We start from the raw sequence: 12,492 nt of genomic DNA, 5'->3' as shown, positions 1-12,492 counted from the left end.
ATAGCTGCAAAGGGGTGCCTGTTGTCCGGAGCTCCAGCTGACTGTTCCCAGGTGAGTGCGAGGCATGCCCTGTGTTGGGCTGGACTGTGGCGCTTTACCTCGGCTCTGTTTTTAGAACCCAGTCCTAATAATTTTGGATCGCGTAAATTTATAGGCTAAAGTTTTACATAAAGTGTCAGGGGGATTAACAACCTTGGTAAAATCCATTCATAGACCCAGCGAAAGGGCCGAGAAAACGAAGATTAACTGACTAGAGACAGTTGATCGTACTGTGAGGAGTTTCTTGTCAAGATAGGAGAGGGCAGGGTTAGAGGGGGGAAGAGGGGCTGCAGCAGGGTTAGTGTGCCTGCCAGGACACTGCAGATGCTGGAGACTGAAGTGAGCAAGTGGTTTGTCCCAGAGTTTGGGGTCTGGGAATCCAGGTTAATCCTCTACCAAAGTGATTAATTGTTTTGCTATAATTTAGGGTATTGTCAAAGTAGGGCGTTGGAGTTTACTTTTTTTTTTTTTAACAATGATTTTTTTTTTTCCATTGTGGGAAATTTTGCATGTGGGAATTCCTTGAAAGATTTTTTTTTTTTTTTTTTCCTACACCAGTTAAGTGTTTTCTGGGTTTGGAATCTCATGTGTTCTTAGGATTCTTTTTTCACTGTTCAGGAACAAAAACCAACTTTTCCTCCACTTCTGAATATATGAACTTATTAATTATCCCAAAGTCTTGGATATATATCTATTTAACCTGATTTTCTCCTTAGTTTGGGAATTACCATGTGGGAGATAAATTCTCAACAGAAATAAGAATAGCTTAAAATATTTAAAAACTTCTATGTGTAGAAGGAGAAGCTCCTGTTTAACAAGGTGGGCATGAGGCTTCATAATAGCGAACTAGCTGGAGTAACCTTAACCTTGGCTTTATTTGTTGACTTGTGTGGTGTCAGTGACCTGCTTTAGGCCTCAGTTTGCTTTTATATAAAAGAAGACAATAACTGGATTTTTCTCCATGTTTATCAGTGAAGATGTCACACAGGCAGTGCGTGTAGTTAAATATTTTTAAAGAGGCAGCCCTGTGTAAAAATGCAGGGTATCATAGATGAATGCTGGTGCAGTTGTATTTTAATGTTCAAGTCTTACACTGATTTAGTTCATTTATCAGTGTTCAATAGATAGTTGATTCTTGAGAAATGTGAGGTCACATATGCAACTGCAGTGCTTGAATCTCATAGATATCACACGAACATAAGTGGTACTTGCTAATTGACCATTTTGGCATCTTCCTGTCATACATCATCTATCAGTTGTTTTGATAGTCCTAAGATGTTCCACAACTGAAGATTTAGTCATCATAATCTATGGATACTAATTAGCTAATGCATTTGTGCCAGTTAGTGCAGTTTCCAAAATTTTATCTTTATTTGTTCTTCAGCTGAATTATCTTCTTATGTTACCAGCCATGTAGGAGGCTGGAAAGTTTAGTTACAATAATTTATTTCACTTCTAAAAACAGAATTACTGTTGCTATAGTGCCGCAAAGTTGAAACCAGCTTTTGAAGTATAAGATGTTTGGTGCTAAAATAAGTGAAGTTTATCATAATAAGGATATTATGAATAAAGTATGTAGAGGGAGTGAAGCTAATCACATATTTAAGCTAGGTAACAGTCTTGTATTTTTCTCATCTCTGTGTATGATTGGATAGGAAAGTGAACCTACTCTAGTCTGAAGGCTCAGATTGACTTAAGTTTGAGTCCCATCTCAACTTCTTGCTAATTGTGTCCTCTGGGGCAAGTTAACATTTTACTTTGAAATAAGATTTACATATTATAAAATACACAAAGCTTTGTGTATGGTTTAAATTTTTAAATACTTATACTCCTATAACCATCACACTAATCAATATGGGTAACATTTCTATCACCCTCTTGCCCCTTTCCAGCCAATGCCCCTGCCCAGAGGTAACCACTGTTCTGATGTTTATCACCATAAATTAGATTTGTTCTTGAACTTCATGTAAATGACATAGAGTAAGCCTCTTTTGTGTTTGGCTTTTGAGTTTTGTCTTTTATCTTTGGCTTTTGGAGTTGGAGCATAATAGATAATGATAATAAGTCCATTTTGTGATGGCTTAAAATGCTTTGATGAAAACTCCTCTCCATTATAATTTTATTTATCTGATATCTTTCACTTATGAAATAAATGTAATTTAGAATAATAAATTACTTTATCTTTCATTAATATTTCAGGACTTCATGATATTAAAGCTTTTAAAAACATTTAAGTAGTTTTTAGTGACTTATTAGGAAACTACTTTTAAGACTGTCCATGGGGAAATGCAAAACTATTTCTTTGACACCTTTCCCTTGAGCTACTAAGATACTCCTAATATATTGGAGTTGCTAAGTCATTCCAGTGTTCCAGTGTTTAAATTCTTCAACAAATAAAAGAGACTGCCTTGAATTATTTAAACTCTGGATTGACAGTCTTTCTAGCTCTTTAGTCCAGGGCACATCATTGTTGAGGGAAGAAAGGAAGAAGAAAGCAGGGAACAAAAAGAAAATGAGCATGATTTGAGGTACAGTAGAGCTTCCTAAGTAGTTCTGCATTTAAGCTTTTCTTGGGAAAATTGTTGCTTTAGAGCAGTGCTGTATAATAAAAATGTAATGTGAGCCACATATGTGATCAATATATATCCCAAATATTTCAATATGTAATCAATATAAAAATTGAGATTTTTACATTTTTTTACTAAATCTTTGAAATATAGTACATGTTTTACAATTGCTTCACATCTCAATTTGGATGCTGTTTTCAATTTGGAAATACTTGATCAATATTTAGATTTTATAAATTACTGAATGTGACAAATTATGATTCACATACCCAATAGAATCACATATTCAAGTTGTTCCATACGTTCCTGAAAGTTTTCCAATAGCTGAAATCAAGTCTTTTTTTTTTTTCTTTTTTTAAATGACCAAACCTGTGGTGTGTGGAAGTTTCTGGGCTAGGGGTTGAATCAGAGCTGCAGCTGCAGGCCTACACCACAGCCACAGCAACACTGGATTTGAGCTGCATCTGTGACTTGCAGCAACACTGGATCCTTAACCCACTGAGTGAAGCCAAGGATCAGTCCTGCTTCCTTATGGAGACTGTGTTGGGTTCTTAATCCACTGACAATGGGACCTCTCAAGGCTCAATTTTAAATTTAAATGTAGATTTAACTAAAATAAATTCAGTTTCTCAGTTGCACTAGCCATGTTTCATGTATTCATTAGCCACATGTAGCTAGTGATTATGGCTACTGTAGCAATAGTGCAACTCTGGAGTTTAGACTATAAATTTCCAGGAAGTCAGAGGCTTCGCCTGGCATCAAGCAAGTGCTCAAGAAACATTTGTGGTTTGAAAATATTATCAAACCTATTTTCAAGTTGGTAGAGTTAAAGGTGGGGCTTACCAAGTAAACTAATTCAATTGAGGAACCAGAGGGAAGACAGGCTTCCATATTTCCAGAATTTAATTATGCCTGACACACTTAGTATGCAGCTATTTAGACCAGAATGGCTATATGTTTTTGGAGGAAGCCTCTTCCTACTCCAGTGCCTGGCAACTCTGGCCAAGTTGCATATTAATTGCCGCATAATAGATTAGCTAAACAACTATGAAGGGAAATAATCAAGCTGTTCTTTCTGTAATCCATTGGGTTGGATTTGAGGAATATAAAGGATAATGAATGTAGTCAAAACAAGGTTTAAATCCTGAAAAGTAATTCTATTTCATGTCACTCTGTAGAATAAACTATTTTGTTCCCGGGCGTACACATCTGTAAAACGTTCCTCAGTTTTGTTTTTTTTTTTTTAAAGGAGTCCTTATATTCTTGGAGAATGGGAATTATACTTTAATGTCCATATGTCTTTTCCACTAATTACCCAAATTTTACTAGTTCAGTGTTCTCCTCAAGTCACACTTCTTTGACAAAGCCTTCCTTGGCTTGGCTGCTGTGGTTCATGGTGCTTCCCCCCTCACTTGAATTTCTCATGAGAATCAAGTATTTTGCCATCTAAATATATATCTACAGTGTTGTTAATTGTTTCCCTTTTGATTGTTATGTCTTGTCTAGCCATTCTAACTCAGTGTTTAATGTGTTGCTCAACATTTGCTTGAGTACACAGGAAAGGACAAATGGAAATCCTGATAGGTAGACTTCTTAAGAATCTCTTGACTGTTCTCATGCTTTGTTTTCAGAATGCTTTACTGCATTCTTCTTGACTTGCATAGTGGCCGAGCTGGACGGAGAGAGCTGAACTGGCAGGTGTTAAGAGTACTGTTTTAAATAAGCCAAAATGAAAGTGACAGTCAAAACTTTGATCATTTACTGTGATTGTATAAACAAGAGTCTAAATCAAAGGGAGATTGCCTCTGTTGTATTTCTCCGTGTGGAATGACCCACTGGTTGGAGGGACAGGTGGATTAGCACAGGTGTTGGGTTTTGTCTCACTGTTCAGGGAACCATGAACAGAAAGTTCCTGCAGATTTGTGGATCCAGGGACTTGGAGGGAGGAAGAAAGAAGAGTTAGGAGGGGAAAAGTACTGAGTCAGAGTGTAGAAAATTGTCTTTTTAAGTATTTCCCCATAGAAAGGATTCCATTAGAGGCACCTGGGCCAGGGATGCAGATGCATGTAAGAGCATGGCCATTTAGAGAGACCTGAGTCCTTGTCTGCAACAACTTCCAGAGATGGCAATGTAGCTCTGTTGTTTTGCAGCTCTGTAACAAATCTGATGCGGAAAGAACAGGTTTTGCCTCTGAGGCCTCCTAGGTAAAGCCTTTGTAATTTCCTGTAATCAGGCCTGAACAGTCACATAGGTTTTTCTTTTCTTTTTCTTCCATCCAAGAGGTGGCTTTCTTAAGTATGAAATGACTTCTGTTCTCAAGACCTGAAACTACTCTCATCTATTCTAGGATGAACATTTCCCCATATTTTAATATATTTGAAATCAGGATGCATTTTACAGTTGATGTCAGCCAGGTAACAGTTGTGTTCTAATTGACACTTTTAAAGTAAAAATCAAGAAAGTACCAGCAGGTAGAAGGAGCGTAGAAAGGCTAAGTAGAAGAACATGGAGCTCACCTCCTCAGATGCACACATAAAATAATCTCCATGTGGAGTAGTTCTCACATGGAAAAACAACTGAACACTGGCAGAACAACTCTTATACAACCAAGACTATAAGATAGATCCACACAGAGGTGGGTAGGAAGGGAAGAGAAACACTCGGGTCAGGACTTGTGCCCCTGGAAGGGGACACAGAAGAGGAGTGAGATTACATGGACTCAGAGATCCTCCCTGGGAGTTAATGGTTTGATCCACATATTGGGCACTTCAACTCAGGGTCCAACACTGACAAGCCAAGTCCACTTAGCTGGTTTGAAAACCAGTGGGACAAAGAGTAGGGCTCTTAGAAACCTACACTTTGCTCATGAAGAGCATGCACATGCTTTGCTTACTCCTAAAGCAAGGCTGAAGAGACTGCAAGGGACTTAGGCTGATTTCCCTTGATCATCCCAGTGCATAACCTAGCCTGTGCCAAACACCTGCTCCAGCTCCTCTTCCTCAGCAGCACAGCTTCCCGCTAGAGTGAAAGCTGCTGCCGCATGGAAAATGTGCAGTTGTGGGAGATGGAGCTGGCCTGGACCTGGCACAGCACACATATGGGATGAGGGCAGCCATTACTGGTGTTTATGGGGGCAGCAGTTTGGGAGTGCTCTGTAATTCTGGTGTGCCAGGATTGCACTAGTGTGTACCCTGGGCCACATTGGTCACCCATTGCCATCACACACGCAGCCCCCCCCACACACACACCTCTTACTCCACTGCTCCCTTCTGGGGTGAAGGAGCTGATGCTGGGAGGGAGAGAGAGCACACTTATAGGGAATAGACCTGACCACTAGGGCTTCTGTTCCAGCAACTTGGGACCTGATCCTGATGCCAGTAGGATGATATTGGCCACTGAGGAGAGCCTTAGCTTGTAGTTGGTTCTGGCTCTAGCCCCTCCATCTCCAGTCCTATCACCCACCAAGGTGATAACTTCTAGCATGCCCTGTTGGAAGGTGTAACTATGCCCACTTCAGAACCAACTTTCCCACCAAAGCCACTTTGTACATGCAGACCGTATAGGGATGTTCCCACATAAGGATGCCCATGCAAGACTGGGATAGGTAACTGTTTCATCCAGTTTCAGAGACAAAGTTAAGCAAAATGAAAACAGAAGAATTATTTTTTTTTTCAAATTAAAGAGCAAGGAAAAAACCCTGAAAAACTAATGAAAGATAATTTACCAGATAAAGGGTTCAAACTATTAGTAATAAGAATGACAGCTGAACTAGGAAAATGAAGGATAAACACAGAATTTTTACAAGAAACTAGTAAATGTAAAAAAAGAACCAGGAAGTTCCTGTCATGGTGCAGTGGTTAGCAAATCTGACAAGGAACCATGAGGTTGCAGGTTCGATCCCTGCCCTTGCTCAGTGGGTTAAGGATCCGGTGTTGCCATGAGCTGTGGTGTGAGTCGCAGACGCGGCTTGGATCCTGCATTGCTGTGGCTGTGGCGTAGGCCGGTGGCTACAGCTCCAATCGGACCTCTAGCCTGGGAACCTCCATATACTGTGGGAGTGGCTCAAGAAAAGTCAAAAAGACCAAAAAAAAAAAAAAGCCAAAACTAAAGAATACAATAACTGAAATGAAAAATCCACTGGGAGGGGAGTTCCAGGGTACAGTGGGTTAAGGATCTGGCATTGTCTCTACAGCAGCCCTAGTTTGATCCCTGGCCCAGCACAGTGGGTTAAGGATCTAGTGTTGCCAAAGGTATGGCATAGGTTGCAGCTGTGGCTTGGATTCAGTCCCTAACCTGGGAACTTCCATATGCTGCAAGTGTGAAAAAAGAAAACAAAACACTGGAAGGAATGATAGCAAACTACATAATACAGAAGAAGGCATAAGTTTTATGGAAGATAGCACAATGGAAATCACCCAATCAGAACAACAACAAAAAAAAATGAGAACAGTTTAAGGACATGTGGGACAACACTAAGCTTATTAATATTCACATTATAGGGATCCCAGAAAGAAAAGAAAGGTGTTGCAAATGTAATTTGATGAAATTATGGCTGAAAACTCCCTGAATCTGAAGAAGGAAACATATCTAGGTAGAGGAAGCACAGAGTCTCAAACTAGATAGGAACCTAAAGAGATCCACACCAACGTATATCATAATTAAAATGACAAAAAGTCAAGATTCTAAGGGCAACGAGAAAAAGAGCCACATACATGGAAACCCCTGTAAGACCATCTGCTGATTTCTCTACAGAAACTTTACAGACCAGAAGGGAGTGGCATGGTATATTTAAAGTACTGAAAGGGAAAAACCTACAACTTAAGATACTCTGCCCAAGAATTTCTGCTGTGGCAAAGCAGGATTAGTGGTGTCTCTGCAGTGTCAGGATGAAGGTTTGATATCTACCCTGGCACAGTGGGTTAAAGGATCCTTTGTTGCTGCAGCTGTGGTGTAGGTCACAGCAAGCTGTGGCTCAGATTTGATCCCTGGCGTTGGAACTCCATATGCTGTGGGGCAGGGTGGGATGGGGGGGATACTCTGCCCAGCAAGATAATCATTCAGAATTGAAGCAGAGCTAAAGAACTTCTCAGACAAGCAAAAACTAAGAGTTCAGTACTGGAATGTTAAAGGATTTTCTCTAAATGAAAAATAAAAGGCTACAACAGAAAGTAAGAATATATGGGATAGGAAAAATCTGATTAGTAAAGGCAAATGTATAGTAAAGGCTGTATTTATTTAGCCACTTAAATAAGCTAGTACAAACATTAAAAGACAAATTTACTACAACATATAGTAAAGGGATAAACATTAGGTTGTAAAATATGACCTCAAAAACACAAACATACAGGGGAAGGGCTAAAATGTTTTACAATGTGTTTGAAAAATGACTACCAATTTAAAATGAGTAGATATAAGTCAACATATATGAACCCAATGGTAATGGAAAATCAATACACACATAAAAGCTAGAGAGAAAAGGATGCAAGCATTCCACTAAAACAAACCCATCAAACTGGAAGGGAAGAAACTAAAAGAAGAAAACGGAACTACAGAAACAACAACCAGAAAATGAGTAACAAAATGGCTGTAAGTGCATACTTATCAATAATTACCTAAAGTGTCAATGGACCAAATGCTCCAATCGAGAGACATAGAGTGCCTAATTGGATTAAGAAAAAATAAGACCCATGTGTATCCTGCTTACAAGAGACTTACTTCAAAGCTAATGACACATAGACCGAAAGAAGATGGAAAAAGATATTTCATGCCAACGGAAATGACAAAGCTGGAGTGGCAATACTCAGAATAGATATTGAAGTCTATAACAAAAGACAAGGCCCTAATATAATGATAAATGGATCAATACAAGAAGAGGATATAACATCTGTTACCATATATACACAATATAGGAGCATCTAAATATCTAAAGCAAATGCTAACAGACATAAAGGGAAAAACTGATAATTGTAGGGGCTTTTAACACCCCATTTACATCAGAGGACAGATCAGACAGAAGATCAATAAGGAATCTGTAGTATTAAATGATACATTAGCCCAGTTGGACTTAATAGATATCTATAGGACATCCCATCCCAAGCCAGCAGAATACACATTCTTTTCAAGTGCACATGAGAAATATTCTCCAGATAACATATTAGGCTACAATATAAATCGCAACAAATTTAAGAGGACAAAAATTATATTAAGCATTTTTGTTCTGACCACAATGGTATGAGACTAAAAATCAAAGGAATAAAAGTGGGAAAAACACAAATACATAGAGACTAAACAACAAGCTACTAAAAAACCAATGGGTCAATGATGAAATAAAGGTGAATATCAGAAAATACCCTGAGACAAATGAAAATAAAACTTCCTAAAAATATATGGGACATGGCAAAAGCAGTTCTAAAGGGAAATTTATATTGATAAAGGCCTACATCGGGGAAAAAAGAAAGCTTTCAAACAACCTGCCATTTAAAAGAATTGATACAAGAACAAGCCAAGCCAAAAGTCAGCAGAAGGAAGGAAGTAGTAAAATCAGAGAGGAAATAATATAGAAACCAAAAAAACCCCCACAAAACCCCAAGTACAATGAAACTAAGAGCTGGATTTTTCAAAAAAAAAAATTGATAAGCCTTTAACCAGGCTTATCAAGAAAAAGAGATGATCCAAATAAAATCAGAAGTGAAGTAGCAACTGATACCACAATGTTAAAAAACATCATGAGAATAGAATGAATAGTTACATGCCAACAAATTGGACAAATGAGAAGATGTGGACAAACATCTAGAAACTTCTAGAAACATACAATCTTCCAAAACTAACTATAAGAAATAGACAATCTGAGCAAACTAATCATTGGTAGTGAAACTGAATTTGTAAAACAATAACAACAACAATAAACCACCAATCTCCCAGCAAACAAAAGTCCAGGACTGGGTATCTTCACAGGGGAATTCTACCAAATGTACAATAAAAAACTAATACCTATCCTTCTCAAACTATTCCGAAAAATTGAAAAGAAACACTTCCAAATTCATTCTGTGAGGCCATCTTTGTCTGCCCAAATCAGACAAAGACACTAGGAAAAAAAAAAAAAAAACAGTATATCTGATGAGCATAGATGCAAAAATCCTCAACAAAATATTAGCAAAGGCAATCCAACAATATATAAAAATATGTACACCATGATCAAGTGGGATTTATTCCAGGAATGCAAGGATATTTCAATATTCACAAATCAATCAATGTGACACACCACCTTAAAGAAAGGATACAAATTGAATGATCTCAATAGACACAGCAAGAGCATTTGAAAAGATTCAACGTCCATTCATGATAAAAACTTTCATCAAGGCAACAGTCCCTTCCATCAGGAAGCCTGAAGCAAGCCCCCTTACCAACTTCAGCTGCAAGAGGGGCAGACATCAGAAGCAAGAGAGGCTACAACTCTATTATCTGCAAAAAGGAAACCACACCAAAAAATCTATACAAAATGAAAAGGCAGAGATTTATGGATCAGAGACAAGAAAAAAAAAAGTGATAATGGAGATTACCAACCTCTGTAAAAAAACTTTACACTGATGACAGTAAAGATTATTTAATATCTTAGAAATAAACTGGAGGCAAAGACTGATAAATTGCAAGAAACATTGAGCAAAGAAATAGAAGATTTAAGGGTTAAGCAAGCAGAAATGCAAAATACAATAACAAAAAATTCACTAGACGCAACCAACAGAAGAATACAGGAGGCAGAAGAAGGAGTAAGTGAGATGGAGAGGACAGACTAGTGGAAATCACTGACATGGAACAGAAAAGAAAAAATATTGAAAAGAAATAAGTCTAAGAACTCTGGGACAATGTTATACACACCAACATCCATATTATGGGGTGCCAGAAGAAGAATAGAGAGAGAAAGGGCCAGAGAAAATATTTGAAAAGATAATAGCTGAAAACTCCCCAACATGGGAAAGGAATCCCTCACTCAAATCCAAGAAGCACAATGAGTACCATATCAAATAAACCCAACGAGGAACACCCTGAGACACATATAAATCAAACTGCACAAAATCAAAGTCAAAGAGAAAATATTGAAAGAAACTAGGGAAAAGAAACAATATACAAGAGAACCCTGATAAGAGTATTGGCAGATTTTTCAGCAGAAACTCTGCAGGCCATAAGGGAGTGGCATGATATGCTTAAAGTGATGAGAAGAAAAAACCTCCAACCAAGATTACTCTACCCAACACAGCTCTCATTCAGATTTGAAGGAGAAATCAAAAGCTTTACAGACAAGCAAAAGCTAAGAAAATACAGCACCACAAAACCAGCTTTACAACAAATAATAGAGGAACTTCTCTTGGTGGTAAAGAAAAGGCCACAATTAGAAACAAATATATTACAAATGACAAGTTTCATTGGTAAAGGCATACATATAGTAAAGGTAAGAAATCATCCACACATAAATATGCTACCAAAACCAGAGGGGTACCAGAGTGCAGGACACTGGAGATACACTTGCAATCAAGAGACCAGAATCTATAAACAATCCTATATATATACACACACCCCCCATATCAAAACTTCATGGTAACTGCAAACCAAAAATTTACAATAGATAAACAAATAAGAAAAAACAATCTAAATACAACAGTAGGAGTTCCCGTCCTGGCGCAGTGGTTAACGAATCCGACTAGGAACCATGAGGTTGCGGGTTTGATCCCTGGCCTTGCTCAGTGGGTTAAAGATCCAGTGTTGCCATGAGCTGTGGTATAGGTCGCATATGCAGCTCGGATCCCCCATTGCTGTGGCTCTGGTGTAGGCTGGAAGCTACAATTACAATTCCACTCCTAGCTTGTGAACCTCCATACGCCATTGGTACAGTCCTAAAAAGACAAAAGACAGAAAAAAAAAGAGTAAAAGAAAAAGGAAAGATCAATGACACTAAAAGCTTGTTCTTTGAAAAGATCAACAAAATCGATAAACCCATAGTCAGACTCATCAAGAAAAAAAGAGGACTCAAATCAATAAAATTAGAAATGAAAAAGGAGAAGTTACAATGGACATCACAGAAATACAAAGGATTGTAAGAGACTACTACAAGAAACTATATGCCAATAAAGTGGACAACCTAGAAGAAATGAACAAATTCTTAGAAAAGTAGAATCTTCCAAGACTAAACCAAAACGAAATAGAAAAGATGAACAGACCAACCACAAGTTCTGAAATTGAAACTGATTAAAATCTTCCAAGAAACAAAAGTCCAGGACTAGATGGATTCACAGGCGAATTCTATCAAATATTTAGAGAAGAGTTGTTACCTATACTTCTGAAACTATTCCAAAAACTAGCGGAGGAGGGAATACTCCCAAACTGATTTTATGAGGGCAACATCATTCTGATACCAAAAGCTAGGCAAAGATACCAAAAATAAAAAAATAAAAGAAAATTACAGGCTATAATCACTAATGAACATAGATGAAAAAATCCTCAACAAAATACTAGCAAACCAAATCCAGCAATACATCAAAAGTATAGTACACCATGATGAATGGGATTTATCACAGGGATGCAAAGATTTTTCAATATCTGCAAATCAATCAGTGTGATACACCACATTAACGAACTGAAGAATAAAAACCACATGATCCCAGAGTTCCCTTTGTGGTGCAGTGGAAACAAATCTGACTAATATCCATGAGGATGCAGGTTCAATCCCTAGCCTCACTCAATGGGTCAGGGATCCAGTATTGCCATGAGCTATGGTCTAGATGCAGACACGGCTTGGATCCCATTGCTGTGGCTGTGGCATAGGCCAGCAGCTGTAGCTCCAATTCAACCCCTAGTCTGGGAACTTCTATATCCCATGGGTGCAGCCCTAAAA

The 12,492-nt window shown here is 38.2% G+C and overlaps 1 protein-coding gene across 1 annotated transcript in view; it reads left to right on the top strand.

Moving 5' to 3' along the window:
- The window catches only part of IL31RA (interleukin 31 receptor A), an 80,042-nt gene continuing 67,550 nt past the window's right edge, over positions 1-12,492 (top strand). The window contains exon 1 of the mRNA XM_047759021.1: positions 1-51. The gene's annotated coding sequence lies outside the window, so the exon portion shown is untranslated. The remainder of the gene's footprint in view (positions 52-12,492) is intronic.

The sequence above is a fragment of the Phacochoerus africanus genome, chromosome 1 (assembly GCF_016906955.1).
Source record: "Phacochoerus africanus isolate WHEZ1 chromosome 1, ROS_Pafr_v1, whole genome shotgun sequence".
In the NCBI taxonomy this organism is placed as follows: Eukaryota; Metazoa; Chordata; class Mammalia; order Artiodactyla; family Suidae; genus Phacochoerus; species Phacochoerus africanus.
This window is presented reverse-complemented; position numbering and strand designations above follow the sequence as displayed.